Genomic DNA, 9,990 nt, shown 5'->3' with positions numbered 1-9,990 from the left:
CAGAAATGCAAGAAAGAAAAGGGGTAGGAAAAAGCAGAAGGACCTATTGATAGAGTGTGGAAAGTTAATGATAGACTCAGGTAAGATGAAAGACCTAACTAGTTACTCCTTTACAAATCTTGAATTATGAAGTTCACATCCTGGAATATTAGAGGTCTAGGTAGTAAAAGAAAACAAATAATGCTAAGTCATAGAATGAAACAAGATATGCTGGATATGATCTTCATCCAGGAAACCAAATGTTCCATTCAGAAAATAAAACAAATTCATAGCAAATGGCTCAATAGATTTGAGTTTCTAGAGGTTAAAGCTGAAAGCACAGCGGAGGCCATTCTAACTCTTTGGAATCCGCAGAAAATAAGCATAATAGATGCTGAAGCATCCAGAAATCACTTATCAGTGGTCATGCAACCAGTGGGGGTTTCGGAAACCTTCGTGGTCACAAATGTTTATGGTCCTCAAAAAATAGATGACAAACTCAAATTGCTAGAATCCCTAATGGATCTCAGGAACAGACAGACTGGGATTCCTTGGATGATGGGAGGTGATTTCAATATGATCAAGTCTCTTTTGGAGAAAAAAGGAGGAACAAGAGTGCTAACCAAAGACTCTTTAGTGTTCCAATTTCACAGATGATATGAAATTGGTTGATTTAGAATTGAGCAATGGCCTTTTTACATGGAACAACAAAAGAGGAGGTGAGGCACAGGTAGCCTCTAAATTAGATAGGTTCATGATTTCAGAGGAGCTGATGATCATAGATAAAGAGAAGCAGCAAGAGTCCTTCGCTTCGGAGGGTCTGAAGGCTGGCCGATTCAATTGGAAATCAAGGGTATGGTTTCTCCTAGAAATAGGCCCTTCAGATTCGAGAATATCTGGCTCTCCCACCCAGATTTCATCAGTAACATTGAAAAATGGTGGTTCGAAGACTTGCAATTACAAGGAACACAAATGTACCTCCTTCATAAAAGACTAAAGCATGTCAAGTTCAAGCTCAAAGAATGGAACAAGAAGAATTTTGGAAACATTTTTGTAAACAAAAAATCATTGGGAATCAAAATTCAAGAACTCAACCAGGCATTGATCCAAGATGGCTTTGACAAAGTCAAAAGTGATCAGGCTCACAAACATCATCAAGAATGGGAAAATATATGCAAACAAGAGGAAATATTTTGGAGGCAAAAGTCTAGAGTTCAATGGCTCAAGGAAGGAGAACGTAATACAAGATTTTCCCACAAATCCACCATAGCTAATAGAGCATACAACAGAATCTCTTTGATAAAGAATGAGAATGTGGAGCTCCATAACAGTCATAAGAATATTGAAGCTGTGCTTGTTAATCATTTCCGAAACATCACTCGAGAAAACAATCCAAACAGGGAACAATCCATCAAGGAAATTATAAGGCATATCCCTAAGTTGGTGTCTAGAGAGGACAATTTAAACCTCAATAGACCTGTTACTGAAGAGGAAGTAAGCTAGGTTCTCAAAAACATGCAGAATTGCAAAGCACCAAGCCCGGATGGTTTCAATGTGGATTTTTTTAAAGCTTGTTGGTATATTGTCAAACAAGATATTCTGAGTGTGGTGAAGGATTCCTGGTGTAGCAAAACCATCCTGAAAGCCCTCAAAACCTCCTTCATCTCCCTGATCCCCAAATAGGATTAAGCTCAAATTGCAGATAAGTATAGACCCATAGCTTTATGTAATGTAGTATACAAGATAATATCCAGGGTTGTTGCTAATAGACTAAAACCTCTCCTTCCTTACTTAGTGTCAGAGGAACAGGCAGGTTATGTGGAGGGAAAACAAATTTTAAACAACATTATTCAAGCCCATGAGGTGGTTCACACGCTTACTAGTAAAAAGTAGGTGGGGATGATCATGCAATTGGATATTGCCAAAGCATATGACAAGGTAAATTGGATTTACATCAAGAAGGTTCTCACTGCTTTTGGTTTCGATCACAACTGCATCAAATGGGTCATGGCTCTAGTGACTTCATCTAGCTTTTCAATTTTGGTGAATGGCTCTCCCTCAGAGATTTTCATTCCTTCTCGAGGCCTCAGGAAGGGAGACCCAATCTCTCCCTTTCTTTTTATTCTCATGATGGAAGGACTTGGCAGATCCATTAAGCATGCCAAGGAAACGGGCAAAATCAAAGGTCTTCAATTATGTGAGAATGGTCAAGCTCTGACTCGCCAACAATTTGTAGATGACACCATGCTGCAAGGAATCCCCACAGTCGAAGAAGCTTCAGCCTACAATCAAATCCTGAAGTAATTTTCCATGGCCACAGGTATGGAAGTCAATCTCTCTAAGTCCAAAATATTCTTCTTAAACACTCACATTGCTATTCAGTGAAATATTTCTAGAATTCTTGGCGTCCAAATGGATTCCCTCCCCACAAAGTATTTGGGAATCCCTCTCATAGCCAGACCAATGCACAAGAGTATCTAGGAACCGATGCTTAATAAGTTGCAGGACAAAGTCAAAAATTGGACCTCCAGAATCTTGAACCTGGCAGGCAGGTTGGTTCTAACAAAGGCGGTTTTGCAATCTATCCTAGTTTTTATGTTATCAGCCCTCCCAATTCCCAAAGGGGTTTTAGAGAAATTCAAGAATATACAAAGAGACATCCTCTGGGGTAAGGAAGAAACAAAGAAGAAGTGGGCCCTGGTCTCTTGGGATAAAATCTGTAAACCCAAGAGTCATGGGGATCTAGGCTTGGATGATCAGGAGATTCTTAGTAAAGTGATAGGAGCCAAGCTTTGGTGGCAATGGGTTCAGGAACCAACAGCCCAGTGGGCAAGGATCTGGAAAGAGAAATATGCCAGCTCTTGGCACACTAATGATCTCATAAGAATGTCTGGAAATTTAAAAGGATCTCACATCTGGAACATAGCTTGGGAAAATAGAAGCCTAGTTCAAAAAAACAGCTTTTGGGAAATCATAGTAGGAGATCTTGCACCCTTTTGGGAGGACAAATGGAAACAAGAACCAACACTATTAATAGAGGATTTTCTTAGCCTCAAGCAGGAAACAGATTCCCAAGGGTTAAACAAAGTTAAGGATTTATGGGATCCTGCTCAGAACTTGGGAAAGTAGAGAAGCTGGAGAAAAATTAACTGCAGAGATGATAGCACCATTAAAATTAAAGAAGAGGCTCTTGGGAGCTTGCTTAAACAAAAAATGATTTTAGTAATAGAGGGACAGGATCAATTGAGATGGGGCAATAACAATAAAGGCACCTTTAAGCTTAAGTAAGCTAAAGGTATTCTCCTTGAGCTTGATTCCAGTGTTCCAGAAAATACCTGGTAGCACCTCTGGAAGCACCAAAGTTGGATGAAGATCAAGCTTTTCAAGTGGTTAGTTCATCATAAGAAAATTTTAACTTTGGGCAACATTAGAAAAATGGGGGTTATGGGGCCTTCCAAATGCCATCTCTGTGAAGAGCAGGGGGAGACCATGGAGCACATTCTTAACAGCTGCTCTTACACCACCAGGTTGTGGGATTCTTTCTCTACCATTTTCCAATAGTCAGATAGGGATAGAAGTAGTATCACAACTACCCTAAATAAGTGGAGAGGAAACTATTCAGAAAATGAGTTCCTTAATTTGGCCTGGGCCTTCACGCAAAGCTTCATTATTTGGAATGTTTTGAAAGAAAGAAATAAAATAATTTTTAAAAATGAAAAGGTTATTCCTCATAGACTATTTGATCTGATCCTAAAACAACTTAGGGAGACAGTTAGTATCACAGTACGTAATCTCCCTAAAAATCCCCCCTCTGAGACTGAACTGAGAATTCTAAGACAACGAAAGGGATTATTCCCCAAGGACTGATCAGGAAGGATATAACTATGGACATAGAGAAGGATTTCTGGTAACTACCACCGAAAGGCTATCTGAAATACAACATTGATTGGGCTTCAAAAGGCAACCCGGGTACAGCGGGTTTTGGAGGAGTTTTAATAGATGAAAAGGCCAGTATTATCTTTATCTTCCATTGCCATTTGGGAAGAGCCACAAATAATATGGCAGAATTAATGGCTCTAGAACAATGTCTAGAGTTTCTAATCCAGAACCATGGCTCAAATGTTATTGTAGAAGCGGACTCAGAAATTACCATCAACTTTGTGAAAATAATCATCTGCGATACTCGGCCAGAGAAAGTCTCTACTCACTGGAAAGTAATCTAGGTCTACCAAAGAATCCACGTTCACCTCTAGGTGCTTCGAACGGTTAGTTTCAACCATGTTCGATGCTCTGCCAATAAACTAGCAGACCTTCTGGCCAACCAAGGGGTGAACATTGCTAATGGCGGAATGGCGAAAAAGTGGCAAGAGGTACCTCAAAACCGGTTAAAGGTTCTCTGCGAAGAACAAGCCATAGAAGATAGAGAAGTGTTTAGATAGCAGGCCAGGTTGACAAGCATGAATTGATTTTTTCAACAAGTACTTATACAACCTATTAGTATGTACTTGGTAGAAAGGCAAGCTAGGATATGCCTCATTTTATCTTGGAGTCAGTTGAACAAGGTTCTCAATTCATCGGCAGACAAGTTGCTGGGTCTTTTCCCAGACACGCATAGTATCAGATTCCGGTTCCGTAGCAGGAATAAATAGAATGCATGGTTAGTTTTTCCGGCAGCTGGAATTTTTCCCCTTTCTGCTTTCCGGCTTGAAAACCATGGCATGGTTGGTTTTCCGAAGATCACGCAATTCATAAGCGGTTTATGGTTTTGCAGTTTCGGGAGTGATCCCATAGAGATTGTAACATGTGGCAAGTTGGTTGACGTTGAAACCACCTTCGATCGCACACTATCTCTCAGTCATGTTAGCTCATGTGATATGATTTCTGGCCATTGGATCCAGTAGCCAGGATCAACGGTTGGGATCGAATGTGTAGTTTTTGTGGGGCCAGGTGGGCTCTATCCTGTGATCCGGTTTGGCGCGTTTTTTCCCTCTTTCGTGTCGTGTTATTTTTTGTGCGGTCAGGAGTGTCTTTGGTCATATGTTGGCTCTGGGAAGTGGGTTTTATCCAGAACTTCCCTAGTGGGTGGGGGTTCTTACAGCCTTTCGATGTTTATTTCTCAAAAGTTTGGTGATCACTATAGTAGCTTGGGGGGACTTGGTCATTGGCAGGGATTCCTTTTTCTCGAATTCTTGTCAAGGATCAGGTGTTGTGTACAATATGTAATTTTTCTTTTGAATTAATGAATTAGAAGTATCAGCACTTTCTTCAGCAAAAGGAAAGATTAATATGTTTGCTAGTTTTAAATGGATTTTCTTGAAACCCTCATTTTCATAAGGTGAGGTTCCTTATTGGTGAACACTTTTAGATGAGAGAATGAGGGTTTCTAGTTCATGCAGGTTTCTTTACAAGTGTGTAATTTTAGTTCGGAGAATGTGGGATTTTAGTTTTTTATAACAATGGGAAGCTAGTATCACCACCAAATATATATTATTTTTTAATGTTTCTTAAAGATTATTAGTTTATTTATTTCAAATCTTAAATTAAATTTTTTTATTTATATTTATTGTTTTAGCTTATAGTTGATATAATCATATCTAAATTGGTTGGCTATATATATATATATATATATATATGCGGAAAATTTAGGTAGATCAAAAATCATATCTTGGTAGTAGAGCACCCAAAAATGTGAAGGAGAATTTACCAGACTTGATCTCCTAATAAAAAAGTACTTTACAAATAAAAACTCAACCAAGTAAACTAAACATCAAAACATAAATAAATTAAAATATATATTTAATAATATTTTTTATAAAATATTTAAAAAAACATAATTTTAAAATAAAAATTAACTACAACAATTATCTTCTCTTTTTTCCTTAAACTCAACAAAATAAATATAAATGTATCATTATCCCATAACAATTAAAAAAAAAACATTCATTAGAAATAATCTAAAATCTAGTGTTCTTGTGAAAACCATACTCATCATCTATTATACAGTTTGCTAATTATTTTATATTAAACATTAAACAATTTAATGAAATTTTAAACTATTAATTATATAACAGTTTTTAATTATTATATATTTTAATATTTATAGCTTTAATCTGCCCTACATAAAGTTTCAACGTTGGATATGGGTTCTTACTCTTTAAGAAAGAGGAAAATCATTTGTCTATTTAGTAAAAAATACTAAGTGAGATACATGTATGCGGGAGATCGATATTAAACAAATATATAAAACGCATGCGAACATGAGACTAAATCATTAGAATTATTGTAATTATAATTATAAATATGTTTATTTATTTTTTAATAGGGATTTTAAATATAGGTTATGATTCATAATATATTCACAAGGCTATTATAAAGTTGACTTAATTTTTTATAAAGTATATTTGTAGATGTATATATATTTAGGTTAGCTGAAATGTATAATAAAATAATTTTAGTAAATCGGTATAAATCTATTTTAAATATAAATTTAATATACAGACGGCAGAATACAATTTTTAGATTTTTGAAATTTGATAATAGAAAGACATTTTTAAAATCGACTTTTGAATCCAATAAAATAAATATTTTATAATTTCTTTATTTATATCTGCTTGAATGATACCAATTCTACCAGTTTCATAATTAATTAATTTATAATTATGTTTTAATTTCTTTTAAAATTTTGATTACTTTTCCCCGGTTCAAAATATCTCCTTTCGTGAGGACTTTTACGCACGCGCGGAAGGTCATTTACTTCAAACTCTTTGATGTTAACGTTCTGTTCATTGCTCTAAATATCGTCCAAGAAAATATCCCCGAAGTCAAGATAAAGATTAAAGAACCCAAACTGGGCAAAATTGCTTTGAACGTTCAGGGTATACTGCCATATGATAACCTAAAGAAAATGATCACAACAATTTGAAGACATCCAACATCCATCTGGAGTAGTATTAAACTGATATAATTAGGATTTTAGTGTAAAATGAGATGAATAATAAATCAACAATGATCTTCCTCAACATATCTAAATCTATGATGCAATCGACATTCTTAACAAGTCCGTTAGATAAGCATTGGGTCTCTTCCAAAAGCTATCAGAAACATAGACGAGGCGTTTAATTTTTACAGAGTAAAGTAACGAGTTTTATCGGGTACCAAATTTTTTCGTCCCCATCCCCTGATTTGCTCACAAGGAGGTCATGGTGATAATAAATCACAGAAAATTAAAAACAAAATAGCAGCAAAAGTTGTGATTCAGACTTCAGTCAGTCATCTTGCATTTTCTTTCTGATCTTCATGGTAGACTTCGTACTGGTGCTGCCACTAATAATTAAGGGGAAGGCCATGGTTTCCAATTAATAGAGCGCAACAACTGGAGCAGGCCGTCTCCGTCCTGACGATTTGAAAGGTCTACCCTCTCCGACATAGCCTTCAATCAGATGAAGATAAACCGTTAAACTGTGGGCGTAAGCAGGATCAAAATTGCGGATGTCATGGTTGTCCAAAATAATTGGTACACCCGCGTGAAAATAAGTCCAGGGAAGACAATCCAACAATTTTGTTAACCATCGCCATGAATTCTCGTTGAAAACAAATCCAGGAGCTTTGGGAACAACATCCCTCTTATTCACCAACCGCAACACTTTCACTCCTAGCTCCTCCATTCGCAGGGCAAATGCTCTATTCCCTACGCGCGGACTTGCGAATGCAAAGGCAGTCACAGGTATAGTCAGTGCCGAAAATTTTGAGTCGAGAAATTTTTTTATGTCATATGAACTTAACGTTGCCAGTGCAGCTCCCAAGCTGTGTCCGGTCAAAGTTACGCTCAAACTTTCATCCTTGAATTTATCCACCAGGCGTAGAATTTCAGAAATAACAGTATCTCTGGCACATCTTGAATCCTCTCCTTTAGAGATATAGCAGCTTAAAAATCCTTTCTCTACTCGGACACCCTTATCGCTTACTCTAGCTGTACTGGATAATCGGTGTCCCAGGCCTTTTTTCCTCAAAGGAGCAGTAGTTGGAAATCCGGGTTTGACAACCTTGTGCTTGAAACGACTAAAAGATAGTCGAGAACGAACTAAAATATCTCTGGCATCCTGCAGCCATTCTTGGCGTGTTTCAGTTCCTCTCCACGCTACTACAATATCCCGGCGACCTAGCCTTCGTATCTCTTCAGTATCTGTGGAAACTGCAATAAAGCCAATCCAAACAGATTGCTCTGTCGGCCTCCCCAGTGCATCAGTTTCTGCATACAAATACTTGGTCACTTCATACCCGGCACTACATGAGTGACGAGCCCTTTCACAACTCTCAAACAATTTATCAAGGCTGTACTTACACCCACCTAAATCATTGGTGGAAAGTTTGATATCAAATGCATCATAGCATAACTCTGCAAAATCACCATATCTTAGTATCTCCTTTTGCAAAACAGGATTCATGGGATCTAGTAACCCCTTCCAGTACTTCTCTCCTTGAATATCTTTCCACATATCCGCATGTGCTATATTTTCGTATCTGGAGGGATTCGTCAAATCTTCCTGGGAAGTTGTCGAGGATGAAGGGAGAATCTTCATCCATTTGTTTCCGAGGACTCGATATATTTATGTATTTTACCATGTGCCTGACCGCCCTGACTCATCACGCTTTTTTGTCTCGTATCCCTCGCCGCCACTTACTCTGCTGCTTGCGGGAGATATGGAGATTCTGGCGGTGACCAAATGATTGGTCCGACTTTAATGCAAAATGACTAATAATGTTCAATGATGGAAAATGGGAATAATAAGAATCGAGTCAATTACAAATAGTTTATAGTTTCAAGAAGAAAACAATTCAACTAAGTGAATATTTTATTTAAGACGAGAATTAAACTTAGTATTTTAATTATGGTTGAATTACTGTAACATGAAATCAATGAACATTATCAATATTTGTTTTGTGCTTATGCTGAAATCATCTGTTTTTTGCTTACACTGAAATCAATGCACACTGTTAATATACTTTCTATGAAATTAATGTACATCATGCATTTAGTTACATCCAATCATAAATAAACATCTACACTAAAATCATTGCATCTAGTGCAAGCATTCAAATAGAGTTAGAAATTAACATCTACACTGAAATCGATGCCTATAGTGCATGCATTTAAATAGAATTAGAAATCAACATCTACATTAAAATCAATTCATCTAATGCAATCAATCAAATATGATTAGGAATCAATGTCTACACTGAAACCAATGCATCTATTTCAGTGAATAACATTGTATCTCCCCCTCTCTCTTCCCCATCTCTCTCTCTCTCTCTCTCTCTCTCTCTCTCTCTATGGCTCTCTCTCTCATTCTTCTTCTCCCCCCACGCCCCCCCCTCTCCCCACCATCTATATCTATATTTCACTCCATCGCTCCTTCTTTCTATCTATCTCACCCCTCAAAACACACACACTCACTCTACATATCTATCTATCTATCTCTCTCTCTCCATCCCTCTCTCTATCCCTCTCTTTTTCACTCTCTCCCACCTCCATCTATATCTCCTTTTGTCTCTCCTTTATCTCTTTATCTCAACCCACAAACATACATACTCTTTCTCCATAGCTATATATATATATCTATATATATATATCCCTCTCTCTCTCTCTCTTCCCTTCTGCTCTCCTCTTTCCCTCACTCTCTCCATCTCTCCCTTGTCACTCCCTCGCTCTCTCCAACTCTCTCTCTCTATATATTTATCCTTCCCTCCCTCTATGTGTCCATCCAAATCCATCTCTCTCCCCCTCCCTCTCTCATTCTCTCTCTTGGCCTTTTACCAGGAATAAATAATTACCACTGGTTTTCTTGCAAGTTAATCCCTTATTCAAGTATGCTCGGCGAAATACCTAACGTGCTAACCCTTTCCTTGGCTTGTAATAGGTTCCTCTCTGGCCGCTAGTGATATTTTCTCCCTTTCCTCCAAGAGCTGCCTTCAACTCCCAAGTCAAGAATTCTTCCATGAAAGAGTATATAA

At 37.5% G+C, this 9,990-nt stretch overlaps 1 pseudogene; it reads right to left on the bottom strand.

Moving 5' to 3' along the window:
• Positions 1-7,334: 7,334 nt before the first annotated feature.
• LOC149143585 (phospholipase A1-Igamma1, chloroplastic pseudogene) lies at positions 7,335-8,474 on the bottom strand (annotated as a pseudogene).
• Positions 8,475-9,990: the final 1,516 nt, after the last annotated feature.

This window comes from Pinus tabuliformis, chromosome X, assembly GCF_031772625.1.
Source record: "Pinus tabuliformis cultivar Carrire ecotype Pingquan chromosome X, CPIR1, whole genome shotgun sequence".
In the NCBI taxonomy this organism is placed as follows: domain Eukaryota; kingdom Viridiplantae; phylum Streptophyta; class Pinopsida; order Pinales; family Pinaceae; genus Pinus; species Pinus tabuliformis.
Note: the sequence above shows the minus strand (reverse complement) of the source record. Positions and strands in the feature narration are given on the sequence as shown.